The following is a 24,880-nucleotide window of genomic DNA, read 5'->3' on the forward strand; positions in this document are numbered from 1 at the left end:
TTTTTATTGCAAGGCTACTTCAAAGAATAACCAACATACAATATGTCGACTTTTGAGAACAGTTTTATGAGGTTCTGTAGGTCGTGCAGTTCATTACATTTTGAAATGAAATGATTCATTATATTACTGCATATGACCTTATATTACTAATGCATTTATTAATATTTTATATGCTGACAGTCAGCAGTAAATCACAGAAGCAAGTAAATTCACTAAAATAAGACTGGTAGTGCTTGTTAGGGTTGTGAGGAAAAAATTAATTAAACAAAACATTCTTCAAGAATGGATGCATTAGTCCATTTTCATGCTGCTGATAAAGATATACCCAAGACTGGGTAATTTATAGAGAAAAAAAGGTTTAATTGGACTTACAGTTCCATGTATCTGGAGAGGCCTCACAATCATGGTGGAGGGCAAAAGGCATGTCTTATATCACAGGAGGAAAGAGAGAGAATGAGAACCAAGTGAAACGGTTTCCCCTTATCAAACCATCATATCTCATGAGACTTTTTCATTACCATGACTACAGTATGGGAGAACCGCCTCACGATTCAGTTATCTCCCACTGGGTCCCTCCCACAACACGTGGGAAATTTTGGAGTATGATTCACGATGAGATTTGGGTGGGGACACATAGCCAAACCGTATCAATGGACTACACAGTTTAACTACAAAATAAGAGAAACTAGGAGCTTTTTGATAAATGTTAAACCTCAGATGATGATCTTTATATATTTATGGAAGCCTATTGTATCTTTTCCACTTACCTGGACTTACAGTAGAATGCATTTATTTGTCTCCTTCACCAAGAAGTCAGGGTCACAGAGTCTTAGAATTGTATGGTAGCTCAGTAATGACATCTGGGACTGAGTATCTTTCTGCCATCCTGACCTGCCATTATTTGTGTGTGGCTTTCATCTCTGTAGAATCAGAGTTGATACTACATTTCCAAATATTTTACTTAGTTTTTCAAGCAAGAATAAGGGTGAAGAGTAAAAGAGCTGATGGCAAATGTACTATTCCACCTTATTTGCCAGCTTTCCCAGAGGCTCCACCCAAGAAATTTTGCTTTCATCTCCTCATTAAAAGTAGTCATCCCTAACTTCAGACGATTCTGGAAAGGTAAGTATTTCTTTTTCCACCTACATAAAGGAGAGCAAGAAACAAAAGAGTCTACTATTGGAGTAGCAAGTTCACGCTACCTGCCATCACTGTTATAAGCCAACCATGGTATTATGACTTCACTGAGCTTAAGGTATCTATTGTCAGAAACAAAAAAATAGATATCATTTGCTACATTTGGGTTCCTCTATTCAGTTTCACATCTGGCAGAAAATTTTCTCTTATAAAGAAATGCAGTTTGCAGGGAAGAATTATTTTTTTTCTTGAGAATGTCAGTACACTTGTGGAATGGATCCAGATGTCAAACAAAAGGGGCAGGGAAACTACGCTGCATAAGGGAAAGTTTTTAATTCTTTAGAGAAGAGGTTCATGGTACAAATTCTGAAAAGGTGACTAATTTACATGAATCCTCAAAACTAAAGTTATTAAATTCATAAAATACATGTTGCATCTTAATTTTTTGAAAATTGCAGCAGGGCTGTATATTGCATCATGTTTGATAATAGGGAAAAATAGGTTGAGCATATGATGTATAGGACCTATAGAAAAAGGATGAGTTTGCGTCCTTTGTAGGGACATGGATGCAGCTGGAAACCATCATTCTTAGCAAACTATCACAAGAAGAGAAAACCAAACACCGCATGTTCTCACTCATAGGTGGGAACTGAACAATGAGATCACTTGGACTCGGGAAGGGGAACATCACACACTGGGGCCTATCATGGGGAGGGGGGAAGAGGGAGGGATTGCATTGGGAAGTTATACATGATATAAACGTCATGCACATGTACCCTAGAACTTAAAGAATAATTAAAAAAAAAAAAAAAAGAAAAAGAAATACATGCTTAGTGGGTATAGAAGATAATGGGATATGGTGCTTATTTTAAAATATTTATGTATCTGTATTATTCACTACATATGATTGCATTGATACCTCAAATAAAATGTGTGAATATAATTGAATAAAAAAAAAAAAAAAAAAAGAAATGCTACTGGAGGAAATCAGCCTACAGGACTAGTTTCATTACAGAGAGTAATTTGTACTGTTTTTAAGGTGTTGGAGATTTCCTGCAGTTTATTTAGAACTCTCAAGGCAGGAAAAACCCTGCTGGCATATAGGTTATACACAGAAGACCTGAGCTAGTAAATTACTAGCAAGTGAGAATTTTTGCAGAAATACATGCATATGTAACTATGTAGTTAAATTTAAAAAAGACAGAGAGAGAGAGAGAGATTTAAATACCTTTACAAGACAGACTTCTCCAGAGTGAATATTCTCAACTTTTTTTTATTGCCATGTTGTCAGATAATTTGAACTAAAAGCACATTTTTCATTAATTCTTTTAATTTTTTTTTTGCCTTTTCCTTCCAGTAGAATTATGAATTTTAACATAGGCATAGTATCTAATGTATGTTTATATAATAATTTATTTAATTAAATTTTAGTTCATGGAAAACAGGTTCTTTCAACTTTTTATAAGAAACTGTACTGTAATGACATAGCTTTTTGTACTAATGAGATTATTCTCCTTAAGAATATACTACTAGGGTGATATAGTTTGGCTGTGTCCCCACCCAAATCTCATCTTGAACTCCCACGTGTTGTGGGAGGGACCCAGTGGGAGGTAATTGAATCATGGGGGCAAGTCTTTCCCGTGAAAAATCTCACGAGATCTGATGTTTTTGAAAGAGGAGTTCCCTTGCATGAGTTATCTCTCTTTGCCTGCTGCAATGCATGTAAGACGTGACTTGTTCTTCTTTGCCTTCTGCCATGATTGTGAGGCTTCCCCAGCCACGTGGAACTGTAAGTTCAATTAAGCCTCTTTTTTGTAAATTGCCCAATCTTGGCTATATATTTACTAGCACTGCGAAAATGGACTAATGCGTAGGGTAAGAGTATTGGATCAAGAAATACATGCAGCTAATATTTTGAGACAAATTGTGAAATACCTACTGGGAAGATTGTATTAATTTACCTTTATACTAACAAATTTTATTCACCATTATTTGAATATTAGCAACAATAAATATCTTCTCCTGTGTTTTGGTTAATTGATTTAATTTTAGAAGTGTCCTATTCTCATGCTTCACCCATGTTTATCATATTTTTGATTTCATAATTTATTTGTGAAAACCCTGTATAATTAAATTTTTTTCTTTGATATGTGTATGTATGCTGCAATTGTTTTTCTAATTTTGATTTGTATTTTAGTTTCATTCATTGTATTTATTGCGCTAATCCAAGCCATTTGATTTTAGATAGTCAAATATATCAGTGCTCCATGATATTGCTTCTGGTTTCCCTTTGAAGTTTTTACTATCCACTGATACAAACTTGTTTACCAATATTTTCTTCTGATACTTTGATAGTATTAATCTCACTTTTATGAATGTGAAATAATTTTTAACTCAGCAATGAAATGGTAATCTAGCTTTTATTTTAAAAATAACTAGCCCATTGCTTTAATTGCAGTTATTTAATAATTAATCACACCTATACCAATTATATATATATTTATTGTATATAAGATATCTGTGAATACTTATGATTTCTGACCTCTCTATTCTGTTACTTTCTATGCATCATGAGTGGTCCAAGTAATTCTCACTATTAGCGAAAGAAGTGGTCCCCTGTGTATGAGGAACAATTAAAGCATATTATACAGCGTATATTTAATTACACAATTAAAGTCTATTATTTGCTAGAGGGTTATAGTAGTTCAAAGCAAGCAAAGACACTCATACCATCTTCTCATTTTAGTCCTGGTAGTGGAATTACTTAATATTAGGAGTCTTTGATTAAGAGTTTAGTAGTGGAGACCTGGTTGAACTAGGACTCCAACATGGGGCTTCATGGGGAAAGTCAGAGAGTTAAATGATTTATTTTATGCATGTCACTTACATTCTTGAAACAAATTTATTACTTGAATTTCCCACTCCAATTTTAAACAGCAGGGCTCTGTTTTTCCAAGTTGCATATTCCCCAAAACTGCTATAATATAACTGGGAATGCTCCTTATTTCTCCACATTTTAAAAGCATTTCTTATCACATCAAAATATCATAAAACTTAAGATTTGTATGATTTGGGTATATCAATGTTAGTAATTTCTTCTAATTGTGCATACACATAATTGACACTTGTTTTCTTCCTATGGGAACAAAATAATCTCAAAGAGAACTTTTTAAGATCTTTCTCATATACTCTTTTGTATATTTCTATTTAGACCTACACAATTTAATTACAGAAGTGTTACTGATGTTTTTGAGGACTCATATTGTAACTCATTTATTTTCCCAGAATTCAAAAATACATTCTTCCAAGAAAAACAAAGTCCTGTCTATATTTGATGTAGGTTGGTTTGATTTCATTATTTAATTTTGGGGGAAGCTACATCCTTATAAGATTATGTTTTTCTCCTCAGAGAAAAGCCACATCTCTCCATTAAAAAACAATGTTTGTATCCCTCAGCAAAGTGGTACAGCTTTCACTTTGTATAAGCCTATGCAAGTCTTGTTACATTCATAAATATGAACCTTATTTTTGGAGTTATTCTTCTTAATGGACATTTTCATGTATATATCTATTGATTACATGATGCTTTTAAAGTAAATATATTATCCACAAATAATGATTATTTCTTCTTTTCTATTCCATATTGGCATCTTCTATTTTTTCCTTTAATCAATTTGTTTAGCAATTCAGATGGGTTATTGGTGGCAAGGTAGCAACCTCATCACCTTTCAGTATTTTATAGGTAAACATAAGTTGGCTTCTAATTACAGATTTATCTACCTACCCATGAATTGTTTTTAAAAAATGTTTTAAGGAATGGTGTTGGATTTTGATAAGTACCTTTTCACATTCTGTTGACCTAATCATATTTTTTTCTCATTTTACATAAAAATAATAACTGTACTACCTAGTCCTGCTAATAATTACTACTGCTATTAAAATAATAATAGCTAATCACAACTGGGCACTTATTATGGGTCAAGAATCAGCCAAATAAATTTTGTGCATTGTTTCTTTAATATTTGATATAGCCTTCTGAAATATTCTTATCGAGGAAGAACCTGAGAATCATAGAATTTAGCTAATTTGTCAAATTTATTAAATATTACATAATAAAACTGTGAGTCAACCTTTCTGGTCATAACCTCAATACCGTATTGCCTGTTTTATCAATATGATAAGACATATACATAGATGTCTTTATAATTAATTGCTTTTGAATGATTAAAATAATATCTGTATACAAATTAAAGTAACATGAACATCATTAGGTAATTTTTTTTACATTATTGATTATAAATGAGATTTTAGTTTTCTTGTAGTTGGTTTATAACCATGAAATGAATAAGGAAGAAGTCTCCGTAGTGATTTCGAGTGATATCTTTGTGAAGTGATAATTTGCAAATTGCTGAAGAGGGTGTACAATATGCTACACACACAAGCAAAAAGAAGATATACATATGCACACACGCAAACACACACAATTTCTGCTTTTGTTTGAAAATGGAAACACTGGTTGTAGAAACAAGAAATGATTACCTATAAGGGGCTAGGTGGAATGGAGAACAAAATATAAAGATGAAATAGAGCATAACTTTTATGTAATTTTGACTAACATATTACAACGGGTTTAGTTTTGTGCAACCACCACCCTCAAAATAAGATATGTTAAAGTCCTAACTTGCAGTACCTCATGATGTGACCTTTTTTGGAAATATGGTCTTTGCAGCTATAATTATTTATGTTGACAATAGGTTATACCCAAATAGAGTGGGCCCTTAATGCAATATGACTTGTGTCCTTATAAGAAAATGATGTGGAGCTGCATGGAGAGAATAGCAGGTGAGAGAAGAGATTGGAGTAATGCAGCTGCAAGCCAAGGAGGACCAACGATTGACAGCCATCACCAGAAACTAGGAATAGGCAAGGAAAAAATCCCCTCTACAGGTTTCAGAGAAAGCAAGGCCCCCCTCACAACCTGATTTTGAACTTCCAGCCTCCAGAACTGAAAGGTAATACATTTCTGTTGTTTTAAGCCTCCAGGTTGGTGGGACTTTGTTAAAATACCCTAGGAAACAAATACATATTCTTTGCCAATGCATTACATATTTGAAAACATAAATTCATATTTGCAATGAAAAATAAAATAATGTTTCAATAAACAAATGAAAAGAAAATCTTTTATTTCTCTTTACTTTTGAATTATGTTGAAAGTATCTTGAAGGTTATAAAGCATTCTCCCACAAAACCATTCACATCTGGCCAATTTTCTAATGTTGTTTTTAGAAATCTTTCCCTGTGTTCTATTTTAAGTGTAGCAGTGTATCTCGTTGTAAGAAAATATCCATTTTAAATTTATTATCAAATAATTGAGAAAAGTATCCTTCCATTTTTGCTTTATTTTCTTCATTCCTAAGTAGTAGGTAGGTATCTAATTATTTTTTATTTATTTTAGGTTTTGTGATCCACCGTGATTAATTACATGCCTATTATTCAGGAGGTAGTCTAACTCAACTTCTCACAAGATCAGTGACTTCCTTCCTCCTAACATAATGTCTGTGACTTTGCACAGACCACAAAGCCTCCAGGTGCTGGGCAAACTGTTTTCCTTCTCCTCTCCACTAAATAGATTTCACTCAATTCAAGATTCTTGTTACTAAAATAATTTGATATTTTTCTCTTGCTAAGAATTCTTATATTTGCCTTATGAGAAGAGAACTCTCAGCTGGTGAGATCTTTCCAATAGAACTTAGAATCACACACTGCATATCTTGCAGAATACCTCGGCAACTTTTTTAAAATTTAAATTAATTTAATTTAATTTTGAGACAGAGTCACGCTCTATCACCCAGGCTGGAGTGCAATGGTATGATTTCGGCTCACTGCAACCTCTGCCTCTTGGGTTCAAGCGATTCTCCTGCCTCAGCCTCTCAAGTAGCTGGGTTTACAGGCGCCTGCCACCAAGCCTGGCTAATTTTTGTATTTTTAGTAGAGACGGGTTTCACCATATTGGCCAGGCTGATCTCGAACTCCTGACCTTGTGATCCGCCCACCTCAGCCTTCCAAAGTCCTGGGATTACAGGCTTGAGCCACCTCGCCCAGTCTTCCCGGCAACTTTTTGTAAAACAATGAGAAAACAGAGATGCATATCTTTTGTTTCCTAAAGCTGAAAAAGCTTACTAAAGCTGACTTTGTAAGTTCCTTTTTCGCAGTAAATGCAGTTTTTGGCCCGTACCACACGTAATATTATGGAATTTCTGTCAAGCCCTCATATATTGCAGATGGTGACCATGAAGTGTCTGATGGAACCTTGTTATTTGGTCTGTAAAGAAATTCAGATTGATATGTAAAATTGTTTCCTACACAATTATATTGAGTTTTTTGTCAATATTTCTTTGTTTTTCATGCATTTGGCTGTCCACAATTTTATGAATTACCTGTAGCTCGACATAATATTAAACATGAAGTAACATCTTCAGCTTAGAATGTGTAAACTGGTTCCCTTCATGCCACCAAAAAAGGCTGTATCCTTTTTGACTTAAATCTTGCTTGATGATAGTATTATAACCTGTATTGGTTTTATTTGGTGTTCTAAGCTGTGTTTTGTTTGTTTGAATTTAACAACTATTTCTTTGACCATTCTGTTGCTTTTAAAATTGTTGAGTCATACTGTTTTTAGATGATTATTTTACAGAGAACATAAAATTGGGTTTTTGTTTCCTAACCGAGGAAAATTGTTCATTTTGGTCCAATTTATTATCCTTTTTATTTATTTGATAAAATATAGAGTTGGCAATATATCTTATTTTATTATTCTATTTTAAAAATTATGATAATTTTCTTCATCTCTTTTTAATTAATCATTTTGTTACTATATTTTATTTTATGGCCTTTAGGTATTTGCTTACCTTTCACTTTTACCTTCCACGTCTTTATTTCTTATAAAATTTGAAATTGTGTCATGTTTTACTTGTGCTAGTCCATTCAGACTGCTATAATAATAATATCATAGATTGGTTAGCTTATAAACAGTACAAATTGACTTCCCACAATTCTGGAGGATGGGACGTCTAAGATGAAGGCACCAGCAATTTTATTGTCTGCTTCCTGTTCATAGCATATTCTAGCTGTGTCCTCACATGATGGAAGGGATAAGGCAGTTTTCTGTGATCTCTTAAATAAAATCAGTAATCTCATTCACAACAGTTCCACCCTCATGACCTAATAACCTCCCAAAAACCCCACCTTCTTATACTATCACGCTGGGAGTATGGATTTAAATAAATGAATTTTGAGAGGACACAAACGTTGAGTCCGTCTGTAACATTTCTACCTAGGAAGATTATAATTCTACCAAATATATTTTTAATCCACTTCTTAATATAGCCACTTCAGACTGTCATAGAAACTCTTGGTACTCACACAATGAAATGTGAAGATAGTAGCAAAATTATGCCATTTCCTTATCTTCCTGTTCCTTCTTCCCACATTTTCATTCTTTTATTGGCTGATATAGTATAGGGTATTTGTCTCAATCTATTGATTTTTATGTTATAAAATCTTATTTCAAAATTAGTAAGGATGCATCATTGTGTAACTGTATTTGTCATATACTTGCATTGTTGTATTTATTCTAAATATTAATTTTAACATACATGGTTAATTTAGACACATAAAGAAAAAAATGGAAAAATGTGTTATTGAACTATATATTTTTGTATTCACTGAAGGAGCTCTTTGAGACTCGGTTAAACATATATTTCATAGTAATTACTTTTGTATGTATAAAAAAGAAAAATAAAGTGAAATAAGGTACGTAAAGCATTCTTAAAACATGTTCCTTCCTATTTAATGAAGGAATCTTTTCAAACTCAAATTGCCCTCAATAGCATTAGTGATGTCTCATTTCTTTTTTAAAAAGTGATCAACTTTTATTTTTCATGGTTTCTTTTAAGATCATTCTGTAAATTTTGGTGCTGTTATTTTGTGATTTTATAAGAATGTGTCCAGTGAAAAATTTGTAGATAACAACCAGAAGTTATAGTGCTTCAAATTGTCCATAATAAGTAATGAGGGATTGTGGTTATCCAGTCATGCCATGAGTAGCAGGTAATTCTGCTTGTTGCCAAATGACCAAATTGCTATGTCGCAACTGCTCGCCAACTACCAGTGGTGATATTATTGATCAAAATATATATATTGATTTCTGAGACATTAGAATATAAATAAATGAGCATCTTAGAATCGATGAAATACATAGCTAAATATTTATCTGAAAATTATTTTACACAACAATGATTTAAATTAAGCACTTTATTTTTAAATGAGAAATTTCACACGTAAAATTTTTGGTTTACAATCTTTTTTCCTTCAATATTTTGAATATATAATTCCAAACCTTTTGACTTTCATAGTTTCTAATGAGAAGTTACCTATTAATCATTGTTCCCGTGTCTGTGATAAGTAATTTTTATCTTGATAATTTCATGTTTTTATATTACCTTACTTCAGCAGTTTGACTATGAACTCTTTGTACTTATTTTAGTTAGGGCATTTTGGATTTGTAGTTTAATGTTTAATTAAATTGAGAGTTTTCAGTCATTGCTCTTATACTATATTTTATGGTCTACTTTCTCCATTCTCTCCTTCTGAGACTCATGTTTCATGTATGTTAGCATATTGAATGTTTGTCCCACAGATCCCTCCCTGATAATGTGAAAAACTGGAATTCTCATGTCTTGCTAGTGGGAATGTATAATTATACATTAATTTAGCAAAATATTTTTTCAATTTAGCTTAAAATGTTAAATATAAACTTCTCTATAGCTCAGCAATTTAACTACTTTCTACTCAGAATAAATTAACAGATATATTTATAGACACTGGAATGTGAATATTCACAGAAAATTTATTCTGTGATGATACAAACGTAAACAGTCCAAATGTCTATGAGCTGGCAAATGGAAAGCTGTACATCATACAATAGAATACTTTTTACTCAGCAACATAGAATACAATGGAATACTATTCAGCAACAAAAACGAACAAATAAGGATTCATGTTACAACATGGAAGCATCTTAAAAACTGTATGACAAGTGAAAATATGAACACGCAAAAGGCTGAATACTGTATGGTTCTGCTTATATTAAGGGTCTAGAAAATGCAGATATATAGAGGTAGAAAACAGAATAGTGTTTGCCTAAGGATTGGAGTGGAAGTAGGTATTGACTGCAAATAAGCTCAAGGGAAATGTTTTAGAGGATGGAAACTTTCATAAAGTGGTTTGTTCTGATGTGGCATAATTCTGTAAATCTACTAAAAGTCATTCAATTGTATGTCCACTCACAATGGATGAATTTTATATTATATAAATTATACCTCAGAAAGCCGTAAGTAAAATAAAATGGGGGTGGGAAGAAAAAGTAGGAAAATAAAAAAAATGCTTCAATAAATTATCAAATGCCCACTTTATTCTGCATAATTTAAAATGTATTTCAAATAAAATTTACTGAAAGTAGAATAATTTCCAAATTATACACATTTATAAGTTTTTAGATAATGTCAAATTTTTATGTATAGCAGCTGTAATAATTTTCATTCCTACCAGTTAAAACATAAGAATGACTACTTTTCCAAGCCTGACCATGCATTACACTGTCAAACTTACATTTTTAACATTCTGGTAGTCTAGCCATTCCTATATTTATGTAATTTTCATTTATGTTTACCTTACCATAAGTGAGGATGTGAATCTTTTCATATATTCAAAAACTATTTGCAATTTATCTTCTGTGCAGATTTCATTGTTAACTCTGATTTTCATATTTTTGTCATTTATTGATTTCAGGAATCTCTTTAAATATAAGAAAATTTAGCAGATATTTTGCCTACTTTTACATTTATGTTTGACTTTGGACCTAATGTCTTTCATTAAGTGTTCTAGTTTTCATTTCACTCTTGTCTTTTAACTATGTAATCCAATCTTCTCTAGTTTGTTTGCAAATGGCATACACTTATTGTACACATTTGTCATTGTTTCTTGGTATTTACAATGTGGTTTTAAATTTATTTTCACTTTTATATTATTTTTCTGTGGAAGTGTTAATACAATGTGTTTTGTGATTTTGTGTTTATGCACTTTTGATGGGGACACAAGTCTGGTAATGCCTTTGCCTCCACATAATATAAACAGAGCTCCTAAATCCCTCCCTCCTTGTTTATATTTATTTGATTTTCCTTGGGTCTCGATTTAAAAGGCTTATTTGCTTATATTTTGATGGCTTATCTTAAGTTGATAGGGAGAAATTTTGCCCTTGTTATGCTCTAATCTGAGGTTTTCTTCTAAATTTCTTTCTGATTTTTCTGAATCTCTATTATTTATACTTGCTTTGGGAATTGTCCTCTTCCATTGAAAAGTGCTTCTTTGATAGTGGTAAATTCCAAATTAGATTCCCTTGTTGAGCTGAGTTAAAGATTTACCTTTCAACCTACTGGATTTTATGGGTGAGTTTATATTTCCCACCTTCTAATTATTTTTTGTTAGAGTGAGAATTAGGTTTCTTTTAAATGTTACCATTCCTGTTAGGAATCCTGGCTATGGGAGAAAAATAATGCTGGTTGGTGAAACCTTATTATTCCATCACTGCTACCCCTTCTCATCTGAGGGAGTATGGCTTCCTAGAAATTAGAAACGTTCCCTGCCACTTACCAGTCATCAAGCAAGCTGTACCTGCTACTCACTACTGTGCACTGTGCTTGAAAGACAGAATGTTTTATGATGATCCCTTATTTGCTTGCTTAATTTGATTAATAGTGTACCATTTTTGACTGATACACTATTGATATTTCTGTATTTTTCTTTGGAGATTTTTCCTCTCTTTCTCACTTTCTCTCTCTCTTCTCCAAGAGATTCTGCTCTCACTTTAGTAGAACAATCTAAGTATTTTCCTTAGGAAACCACCACTTTACTAGAAAAGGCCTGACTTCCCAGTAGGCTTTAATAACAACAAACCCCCCAAGAAATAAATGTTCTAGATACTAGTGTATTTTACCACATGAAAACATTTTTCACTGCAACTACAGAGCTGGGATAAAAGGGACATTACAATACAGCAAAAACTATCAGCTATCAATCAACAGCTCTCTGCAGAAATTGGAAGCAATGTTATTTGTACTTTTAACTTATTATGCTCCACTAAATGTAAATTGTAAGAGCAACTATAACATGCTTTGAAAAAAGGAAGAAGAGCCCAAATGGGTGAAACATAATTCATTACCAAGAAGAAATATCCAAACTGATAAAATAAAAATTGAAGAAAAAGTTAGAGATAGTATCTAAAAAATTAGCTACAAAAGTTTCCTATGTTATATTTTTATGGTCAATATATCTGTTAATTTATCTCCTACTGAGAGAATCCTTTCCTAAGGAACCTCTATTAGGACCTAGGTTTCCTATCACTCCGTGTTCTCTGTAATATGACCATAAACCTTCTTTTGGAGCACTGATTATACTCTTCAACTCATTTATTAATGCTGTGATTTGTTGTTGCTGCTGCTATGTTGCAAACTGGATCACTGAAGTGTTTTCACTTTCATATTTGAAGTTGCTCTTCTTTATTTTGGGCTTGCAATATACATTTACTGAATGAAGGAAATAACATGGAATTCATTCCTTCACTCTTGTAAACCCAGCAATTAGGATCCAAGTTGTAGTTGAACAAACATGAGAGTAAATACATTGCAGTGGATATTTGTTGTTTTCACTACTTGCGGCATGCATTGCTGTCCTGGATGACACCTCAGTTTCCCTCGTGAATTTCTACTTCCCCTCTGTGTATGACCTGGAAGAGGCTGTCAGTGACGATTCTCTGCTCTCACATACAGAAAAGAGGCAGATACATAATAGAGAAAGACAAAGTAAGTGCCCATAAAAGAGCCAATTAGCTTCAGCTACCTAGATCCCTGGGGCTAGCTCTCTTTTTGAACATAGTTCTTAAGCTGCCTCTTTGATTATGTGAGCCAGGCTCATATCTTTCCAATAAACTTACTTTTAACTAAGTTAGATGTAGTCTATTTCTATTGCTTGCAACAAAAGTATTTCAATTTATAATATGTAGAGGGGTAATTAGTGTTAATATAAAACAAAAAAGTTATTTTGTTTATCAATAGTCTGACTAAACAAGGAGAGAGGAATTAAAAAAAGAAAGAGAATGTAAATAATTGTTCAGTGCCATCTGAGTCAGTTATTTACAGTGTCAATTTTTTCCTAGCAATGCAGTCCCAATATCAAATTATACTCATATTCAACTATAAATATTAATATATACTTTCTTCTAAGGCTCAATTACTTTACATTGAAAATAATATTACCTCACTGTAGGTGTATTTTGAAGATTCCAAGTAATATGTAAAACACACATATTGATGATTTTTTTAAAAAGTACTTAGCACATACTGAGGATTCAGGATGAGCTATCATTATAAGAGGAGATGGTATAATATTTCTGGCCCTAGTCTTTATATTACCACTTCACCTCATCTCTCTTTTACCTTACCAGCTCCTGCCTTCAAGAAGAGTTGCTACTTGATTGATCAGAGTCTACAGCATTCAATGGGGCTGTAGTTTCTCTGGTGAGACAGATCACTGCAATAAAACAAGGTGTGCCCCTGAGTCTTTCACTGTCTACTTCCTGCACCTTTATCTACTGTCAGAAGGCAAGTGACCAGAAGAGAGGGTCCACCAATTTGATCATTTAGAGAGAGGGAAAAAGTAGAAAGAAGGAAGACTTATTTAAGCCTGATAGTCTGAGCAAGAGGTTCTCAAACTTTAGAGAAGCACCTTGAGAGCTTATTAGAATGCAGATGGCTTAGCCTCCACTGCAGTTTGTCGGATTTAATAGCTCTGAGATGGGGGCTAGGAATTTGCATTTCTAATCAGTTACTATGTGATGCTGATCCTTTCTGGTCCAGGGATGCCTTGGAGATCTGAAATCTTTTTTCTTTTTTCTTTTTTTTTTTTTGAGGCAGAGTCTCACTCTGTCGCCCAGGCTGGAGTGCAGTGGCGCGATCTCGGCTCACTGCAAACTCCACCTCCCAGGTTCACGCCATTCTCCTGCCTCAGCCTCCTGAGTAGCTGGGACCACAGGCGCCCGCCACCTCGCCCGGCTAATTTTTAAAATATTTTTTAGTAGAGACGGGGTTTCACCGTGTTAGCCAGGATGGTCTCCATCTCCTGACCCTGTGATCCACCCACCTCGGCCTCCCAAAGTGCTGGGATTACAGGCTTGAGCCACCGCGCCCGGCCGAGATCTGAAATCTTTAAGAACAAAAATCTTCACTGGAACTTCCACGTACTTGCCAAGATACAAAAAGTTGATATTTTTATTTTTTTCCATATTTGCTCATTCATATATATGAATGAATATATATGTATATATTCATTATCTGTGAAGTCATGAAAAGAAGTTAGAGTGAATGGTAGGACTAAAAAATGCTAAAATGACAAATCAAAAATGTCATAATACATTCAAAAATACACTATCATATTTTATTGTATCTAAGATGTCATGATTGGAAGATATGCCATGAAGGAAAACATTTCCCTGCCAATTAAGCTGTGAAACAATATTTTGTTACCTCTTACAGCTTTTATTTTAATCTTATTAAAAGAATGGTTTTAGGTTAATGTAAACACATATTTTTATCATCTATTATTTTCTTTCTTTTTTTTTTTTTGAGACGGAGTCTTGCTCTGTTGCCCAGGCTGGAGTGCAATGGCACAATCTCAGCTCGCTGCAAGCTCTGCCTCCCGGGTTCACGCCATTCTCCTGCCTCAACCTCCCGAGTAGCTGGGACTACAGCTACCTGTCACCACACCCGGCTAATTTTTTTCTATTTTTAGTAGAGACGGCATTTCACCTTGTTAACCAGGATGGTCTTGATCTCCTGACCTCATGATCCGCCCGCCTCAGCCTCCCTAAGTGCTGGGATTACAGGTGTGAACCACCACGCCCGGCCTTATTATCTTCATTCAAACATAAAAAGCAAAATATAAATCAAATAGTTATTTAAGACGTTCTTAAACTTTTTATACAATTCCAAACAATTGAAGTTTGGACTTCAATTCTCTTTTCTACTCATAGAAATTACAGTCTAAATTTTTCCACACAATGGCCTCCAGTGTGCCCTCAAGAGCATTGGGCCCTACCCTAGCAGTAGGGGCTGCAACTGTGATACAATGTTTCCTTTTTGGTTTGTTTATTTATTTTTTTTCAATTTTTGTTTTAAGGTCAAGGGGTACATGTGCAGGTTTATTAAATGCATAAATTACATTGTTATGGGGATTTGTTGTACAGATAATTTTTAATGCAAATAATAAGCATATACCCCAGGTAGCTTTTCAGTTCTCACCCTCTCCCACCCTCTATCCTCAAGTAGGCCCTGGTGTCTATTATTTCTTTCTTTGGGTCCATGTGTACTCACTGTTTAGCTCCCAGTTATGATGCGATATTTGGTTTTCTGTTCCTGTGTTAATTTGCTTAGGATAATAGCCTCCAGCTCCATCCATGTTGCTGCAAAGGATATGATTTTGTTCTTTTTAATAACTGCAAAGTATTCTATGTTATACACGCCCCACTTTTTCTTTATCCAATTGATGGGCATATAGGTTGATTCCACATTTTTGTATTGTGAACAGTACTGTGATGAACATATGCATGCATGTATCTTTAGGGTAGAATGATTTATATCCTTTTCGGTATATACCCATTAAGGGGATTTTGGGGCCAAATGATAGCTCTGTTTTAAGTTCTTTGAGAAATCTTCAAACTGCTTTCCACAGTGGCTGAACTAATTTGCATTCCCACAAGCAGTATATAAGCTTTTCTTTTTCTCCACAACCTTGTTAGCATGTGTTGTTTTTTGACTTCTTAATAATAGCCATTCTGACTAGTGTAAGTTTGATATCTCAGTGTGGTTTTGATTTGCATTTCCCTAATGATTAGTGATATTGAGCATTTTTTGTGTATGATTTTCCTGAAAGAGTGTTCCACTGGAGCATTTTACGTTGGAGTATTGACACCCATTCTGGAAGTTTGCTATTGAGGTTTTCTTGATCTTACTATAAAGTATTAATTGGCTTTCTATCAACCACCAGGAATTGTTTTGTTGACTAAAACCTCTTCATGTTTTAGTCAACGAAACATTTATATACCACTTTTTGTGCAATCATAAAACATAATGATGTTTTTTATATAAAAAGCATTGAATATTAGGTCAGAATGGCTGCCTGACTGACAGTGATTGTAAGATGCCATAAATTATAAGACAAATCCCAATTTCAGTAATGTTAAAATACGAAAAGAAACCATGTGTCTTTTTTTTTTTTTTTGAGATGGAGTCTCGCACTGTCGCCCAGGCTGGAGTGCAGTGGCGTGATCTCGCCTCACTGCAACCTCCGCCTCCAGGGTTCAAGCAATTCTCCTGCCTCAGCCTCCTGAGTAGCTAGGATTACAGGCACCCATCACCATGCCCAGCTAATTTTTCTTTTCTTTTCTTTTCTTTTTTTTTTTTTTGTATTTTTAGTAGAGGTGAGGCTTCACTATATTGGCCAGGCTGGTCTCAAACTCCTGACCTTGTGATCCAGCTGCCTTGGCCTCCCAAAATGCTGGGATTGCAGGTGTGAGCCACTGTGCCAGGCCTCCATATGTCATATTCCTAATAAAATAAGTTTCCCTAATTTTCAGTTTCAGCAAATCAGTAAGATGCCACCACCCATTTCTCCTCCCTTTTGCGGTTATCTACAAAGCACCAGGTCACTTCTTTCAATTCTTTAGGATTTTAGCACAATTGCTGCCATAAATTCTGATAAATTCAGTTTTCATGTAATTTCACTGTCGTCTTTCTTTAATTCTTTAGCAATGATCTTATGCTATGATTGACCTCTTACATGAACTCCCAACTTAACATTAATAACTACATTTCATTCCCAATCTTAACTTTAAACATTCCATGCCTCTAACTTCACCTTTTATCTTTCAGTCATGTTTTATAGTATCGTATTTCCTACTTTTTGTGCTAATACTTCGATGAACAAGCATTTGTCTCTGCTACATCCTTCATTATTGATTTCATACTATCCTCACAAACCTCACATCACCAATCCTTCCTTATCTAACTTAGGTTTCATTCATATCATTATACTCACTCCCTTGCATAATTCCTCAACTTATTTCCCTCATTCTACCATGGTTTTACTCAGTTTATATGCTGGGCAACTATGTGGAGTAAACTAATGGCCCACTCTGAACCTGTGCCTGAACAGCTGAAAGTGACTGGAGAAAAATGCACAACTCTGTGAAAAGCTGGGTTCTTGCTGCCGCCTTTTTCTTGTGCCTTATTGTTTTGCTTTCTCTTTTTCCTTCTTTCCTTTCTCTTGGATTATACTCATTGGTATAAAAACTTATAACATTTTATATAAAAAATAACCTCCCTTGATCTACATCCCTTAGAGCTACTGTCCCATTTCTCTGTTCTCTTTTCTGGCTACCCTCCTAAAAAAATTAATATTCAGTATCTCTAATTATTCTTCAAAAAAAGTTTCATTAGAAAGCCTATGTTTCTAGATATTATAAAATGTATACTTATAAATTGTTGATATGCAACTGATGTAACCACCCAAGAGGTTCACCTTGCATACTGCCTAGGCAGAGTCGATTTATCAAGACAGGGGAATGACAATAAAGAGTAATTCACTTAGATCCTGCTGTATGGGAGACCAGAGTTTTATTATTATTCAAATCAGTCTCCCATAGCATTTGGGGATCAGAGTTTTTAAGGACGTCTCGATGGGTAGGGAGAAGCCAGTGAGCCAGGAGTGCTGATTTGTCGGTGATAAAATCATAGGGAGTCAAAGCTGTCTTCTTGCACTGAGTCAGTTCCTTGGGGGCCACAAGATCAGATGAGACAGTTTACAGATCTGGGTGGTGCCAGCTGATCCATCAAGTGCAGGGTCTGCAAAATATCTCAAGCACTGATCTTAGGAGCAGTTTAAGGAGGGTCAGAATCATGTAGCCTCCAGCTGCATGACTCCTAAACCATAATTTCTAATCCTGTAACTATTGTCAGTCCTACAGAGGCAATCTAGACACCAAGCAAGAAGGAGGTCTGCTTTGGGAAAGGGCTGTTATCGTCTTTGTTTTAAACTATAAGTTTCTCCCAAAGTTAGTTTAGCCTATGTTCAGGAATTAATAAGAGCCACTTGGAGGTTAGAAGCAAGATGGAGTTGGTTAAGTCAGATCTCCTTCACTGTCTCAGTCATAATTATGCAAAGGTGGTTTTACTGAGAGTTAAAAAGTTCTTACAAGGGTTAAGAGTTAAAATTCTGATTAATATATGGCAATTAAAATGAGATAAGAGGGAAAATGACTCTATATATACAGTATAAGAAAAGTAAAATATGCTTTTGGTAAGTAAGGTTATATGAAACATAACAATACTCTTTTTATGCTTTTAATCTTACAACTCTACCAAAAGAGACATCAGAGTCATTTTCTCTTTTAAAATACAAATTTTATTTTCATTTTATTTATCTTCTGATATGGTTGATCACTTGCTTCTCATTTTTATGGGGACATTTTTATAGACACATAATAGATGTACATATTTTGGGGGGCTCTGTTTATATACTATTTTCTTCATTGAATTCTCCCCCTGCATCACTTTTCACTTTTTCTAAAAATTTTGTGCTAATCTCTCCCATTATCCTGACCTTTAAATATAGATTGTTCTAGGTCTATATCCGAGGTATTTATTCTAGCCTCACTGTTACAAATATTGTTTTTATTCTGATAATTTCCAAATTTATGTCTCCAGCACAGACTTATCTCCTGAACTCCAGAGATGTATATTCAACTTTATACTCAATATTTCCTGATGTGTATATCTAATACTACCTCAAAATTGAAATGTCTTAAAATCTCCTTTTCTACTGCCCCGTTTCCCCAGATTGGTTTCTCTTACAGACTTGGCTCTCAGTTAGTGGCAAATTTATTCTTCCTGTTACCAGGCCCAGGAACTTAGTCATTCTTGACTTCATAAACTTCATCATATTCGACATCCAATCTACCAGCAAATATCTATAAAGTCTACATTTACAATATATATATAGTTTCTGACTACTTCCACTCTTTTACTGCTAACACTTTGGTCTAAATTCACTGCTATTTCTGACAGATTATTACAAAGTTTTAAGTGGTATTTCTCCTTTCACCCTTGCTCTTGCATGAGTTTATTCTGTACAACGTAGGAGTATCTAAAAATTGAAGTCTGACATTAATGTTACTGCCTCCAAGCACTCCAAGTATTATCTTGCTTAAAATAGGGGAAAAAAATCATATAAACACCTGCAAGAACTAAATAATCTGACATCCTACCTCACCACTGTTCTAAATTGTCTCCTATATTCTTCCTCTTACTCACTTAGCTCTAACTAAAAATATCTTCTTATAAAGTGTAACTTCAAAGCCACCTATATTACTATAATATTTTTCCTTTAAACATAATACTGCTTGACCTACATAGCTTATTTTTATTGGCACAGTTAACAAAACAGTTATGACCTGAGAAATCTCAAGCTGAAATTTGTTGTAGATTGGTTCCAGGTTGGTAGACCCTTGAGCTGCATGGAAGAAGGAGATCCAATTCCTCTCTGGAGAAAGTCATATTCAAAACAGGTCTCCAAGAATTTCACATAAAGTTTCATTGAAATTTACATCAAATGTCATCACCAGAAAAAGCACCACAGAAACAATAGACAACACAACCTTTCCTAAAAAGAATTCAGGTATTGAAATCATCAGATGCAAAATATAATATCTGCATATAAAAAAGAGAAAAGAGGACATTGAAATTATGAGTAGAAATAGATGACTGGAAAAAAAAAAAAAGACCAGGTAGTTTTGACTGGGGACAAAGGGATCTCTTAGAAAAAAAAAGAACAATAAAACTAATTAGGGAGAGAGTACCTCTCAATGGAGGAAATATTAGATTGTACAATTACACAAAATACAACACAATGCGATGAAATGTAAAAGAATATATAAAAGAAAGGTTAAAATACATTGAAGACAGAGGAAGAAGTTCTCTTGTCGCTCAGGCTGGAGTGCAATGGCGGGATCTCGGCTCACCGCAACCTCCGCTTCCTAGGTTCAGGCAGCCTTCCGAGTAGCTGGGATTACAAGCATGCACCACCACGCACAGCTAATTTGTATTTTTAATAGAGACGGGATTTCTCCATGTTGGTCAGGCTGGTCTCAAACTCCCGACCTCAGGTGATCCGCCCGCCTTGGCCTCCCAAAGTGTTGAGATTTCAGGCATGAGACACCGTGCCCAGCTAAAGATTTTTATAACTGAAAGTAAACAAATTTTCAGAAAAAGGAAATCATACATGTCTAGGAGAAATAAAAATAGATCCTGTCAAATACATCTCAAAGTGAAAATTTATATGATTCATGTTAAAGAGCTGATCTTTGCAGAAGGCAAAAAGAAAAGACAACCTATTAGGTGGAAGCATATCAAGTTGCATTTTTTTTTTCAGTAGTTTGAGTATAGATCGCTGCAATTTTATATATGGTTCTGTTAGAGGCAGAATGTATCCGAGTCACCTGGCACCAAAGTGTGTTACCAGTGGCGAACCCATACAGGTCTGGAGCAACCTAAATTCTTGCCTCCTTCGAGGAAAGAATTCCACTGAGGGGCATAAGGCAGGAGAGAATGAGGCAAGTTTTAGAGCAGGAGTGAAAGTTTATTAAAAAGTGTTAGAACAGAAATGAAAGGAACTAAAGTAGACTTGGAAGAGGGCCAAACAGGCGACCTGAGAGACCAAGTGCACTGTTTGACCTTTGATTTGGGGCTTTATACCCTAGCATACTTCCCAACAAAACAAGTATGTCTGGAGAAACCTAAAGTTCTAAAGCCAGGATGGAAGCTTTTGTTACGCAAATTGAAATCTTCAAATTACTGAAAGAAAAAACAGAAATAATAATAGAAAAAAAAATAGGGGAAAAATATTTAGCTGATTTGGGTGTGGTACTAGTTTTTTAGATAAAATGCCAAAATCATGATCCAGGAAAGAAAGATGGAATGAATTGGTGTATATTTGTTTGCTAGGGCTGCCTTAAGAAATTACCACAGATTGGATGATTTAAACATCTGAAATTTATTTTCTTACAGTTCTGGAGGCCGGAAGTCAAAATGTCCGCAATGTTGGCTTTTTGTGAGAGTAAGCAGGGAAGAATGTATTCAAGGTCTCTCTCCTGGCTTGTAGATGGCAATCTTCTCCCAGTCATCTCACCTCTCTATTTGTCTGTCCAATTTCCTCTTCATATAAGGACAGCAGTCATATTACATTATGCTCTTACTGATAGAAATTGGAGCTATGTACTAGGGTGACTCTATAGCTACATTTCCAAGGTTGAAGAAAAAGCAAAAGAGGGTAATTTCTCTATACATGTTTTCAATCAGCTGGTGATCCACAGTCAGGGACCAACAAGGACCAGCAGGGATGCTTGTGCCTAGCTAACTGTGAGTGTTTCTATTTTGTGTTACTTCCCTGGGGATGAATGGAGGAAGAAATTTGACCTTTTTTCTGGCAATCATAATGGCATGAGAAGTCCCAGTTTAACATCAAAGTCAATTTGAGAGTAATGTATGCAAGCAATAACACTTCAATTTGTGGCTCTGATGAACCCTGAAATAATGAACAAGGAAATGATATTGCCTAAGAGAAGAGCAAATCAGGAAACTGGTTTTGACATATTGTCCCAAGCTCTGATCTCTGGCCCTACTTGTAAGGTTTTATGTACAAATAATTGAATGAGGTCTGATATAAGCTCCTCTATACACTTTTAGCTCTTAAATTTTTTTGGTTACTGTAACACCTGTGTATTGCTCAAGCTCTTTGCCTTCCTAATTCTCTTCTGGCAGATACATGGGACTCCTTAACCTTTAATATGGAACAACTAGAGCATAGTATCTATAAAGGGGACTTTGAAGTCCTAATATGTCATGTTATAAATTAAGAGATATAAGAGTGAGTGTTTCTATGACTAGCCCCTAAAATCAGGTTATTATCAGTCTTCATTACACTCAAAAGAATTGTATGACTTGTTGCAACTCTAGTAGGAAATTAAATGGGCAGAATGAAAGTCCTTTATTTGTTTCCCATTGTGGACTAATTTCCCCAGTCTAAGCAGAAGTATCTGAGAGCAGAATGGCACTCTTCACAAACTTAGTAGACCAATCATTCAAATATCGCCGTCTGTTGCCGTGTGGTGAATTGTGGAGATGACACACATTTAGCCTTTGAAAAAAGGGCATGTAATTGCATAGCGTGCCATGAAATCCATTTAAATCTGGCAAATGTACTGCAATGCTTTGTTAGCAATTATAAATTCACAGTGGTAGGTGATAGGAATAGAGACAGAAATGGGATGTCAGGAAAAATGAGGATCACTTGCTGGTAACTGTCAAATTAGTTGCCAAAATCTAACAGTTTGAGTTTCATTGTGGTATTAGTGTTATTGCTTAGAAACTAGCAGTTAATTTTTATACCCCTTTGCTATCCCTACCACTGTTCTCATGAAGCAAACAGATTTAGTTTCTAATGCATAGAGTGATACCATCATGAAAAAGGGTATTTCTCTAAAGGCAATTATAGAAAAGAATGTATTTCTTTCTAAGATTATCACATTTTAAACTGCTTCAACAGGAACATAATCAGGAGAGTCAAAACAGAAAATATTTTGCCACTTAAGTGTAACTGTCCAATATATGGCATAGTGCGTGAGTGTGGTGTTCCTGTTTGAAAGACACCAAACAAGTGTCAGACAAGTGGTGGGGCACATAGAAACAGAACACGTAAGTTCTTAGAAAGTGAGAATGGTAATGCTAATCAGTGAAAGTATACATTTTACACTGCCTTTAATTCATAAGTACCATCTTTGTAATTTTTTTTAGTCAAATATAAGAATGTAGTCAAACTGCATGTCTCAAAAACATGGATCATTTTGCCCCTCCTGACATGGGCAAGTTCCATGATTGCTACCCAATTGGGTAGTAGCAAATGGGTTTAATAGGTGAGGCAACATAGTGCACTTTAAGTAAATCTCCCAAACACATTTTAAAGCCCAAGTAATTTATATGTAAATATTATTTGTCTATGCAATGGTTGGAGAGTACCAGAAAAACTTTAACAAAATTATTTTGTTTTTTCTATTTTTCCTATGCTAAATTCTTAATCAGCTCTCTGTCTTTCCTGAGCACCCTGATGCAGTGCCCATCCACTCCTCCAAAAACTTCCCTCAGAAATAACTACCTAAAAATGACCTCTTATTCTTTTGTGCCACCACACATTCTCAACTCTTCCTTTTTCTTTAATTTTGTATTTCAAAATACCTCCTCCTTTCCAATTCTCTCCCAACACGTTTTTCTATATTTCTTCCTCAAGAATCTGTAGATGATGACAATAATTGCCAAATGAATAATATATGGAGAAAAATGTGATTAGCTCAGATGCCAGTCTCATTTTTATTGCAAACCAGCAACTTAAATTATATTGAAATAGGCCATTATTTTATTTCTGGATTTGGAGAAAGTGCATCTTTATTCAGAACTCTGATCAGAAAATGAGTCTTAGATAGCCTATTATCTTATTTTGAGAGTACATGAAAAATAAATTAGACATTTTCTCAGTATAGTGAAATCATATTTCAAATGATGCACCTGCAAGACTAGAGTTGATCGTTGAGCTTACATATAAGCATTCTTCTGTAGAATTTTCAGTAATCTAATGGCAATCCGCAATGATGAATTGAAGCTTGTGGTGAACTGAAAAGCAGGATGAGCTCATTAATCATTTCAATACAGTATCTGTCACAGGTAACTTTAGAATTATCTATTTCCTTCTCATATCTGAAAAGGCTTAGTTGTTAGATGACTATTGATAAAATGTCATAGTGAAAAAATATCTCAAATTGAAGTATACCTGCTTTGATATAAGGTACTTGAATTATAAAAGGAGAGCAATGTTTGATGTTATATTAACTCAAGAACAAGCCTACATTTATATGAAATTAAAACAAATACTTGAAATAAATTAGATATGAATAACATTCTTTTTAACAGAATAAAGGAACCACAGCATAGGTACTGAAGTAATATGCTAATAACTCCCAAATCTGAATATTAAGCCTTGATCTGATTCCCAAATCTGGATTTTAAGCCCTGAGCTCTAATCAGAATTCCAGCCTCATCGTCTAGCTGTCTATGCCATCTCTGCAAGGATGCATACTAAGTAGCTCAAACTTAATGTAACTGAAAGGGAGTTTTCGCCTTTAGTTTTCAAACTTGCTTCTGCCTCAGCCTCCCAATTCAGTAAGGATACCACAGTCTATCTTTTAGCTTAAACCAAAAATCATCATTCTAACCATGTGATATGGTTTGGCTCTGTCTCCACCCAAATCTCATCTTGAATTGTAGCTCCCATAATTCCCACATCTTGTGTGAAGGACCCGGTAAGAGATAATTGAATCATGGGGAGGGTTTCCCCCATACTGTTCTCATGGTAGTGAAAAAGTCTCAGGAGATCTAATGATTTTATAAGGGGTTTCCCCTTTTGCTTGGCTGTCATTCTCTTTTTGCCTGCTGCCATATAAGACGTTTCTTGCTCTTCTGCCATGATTTTG

This window comes from Trachypithecus francoisi, unplaced genomic scaffold (genome assembly GCF_009764315.1).
Source record: "Trachypithecus francoisi isolate TF-2019V2 unplaced genomic scaffold, Tfra_2.0 Lachesis_group11, whole genome shotgun sequence".
NCBI lineage: Eukaryota > Metazoa > Chordata > Mammalia > Primates > Cercopithecidae > Trachypithecus > Trachypithecus francoisi.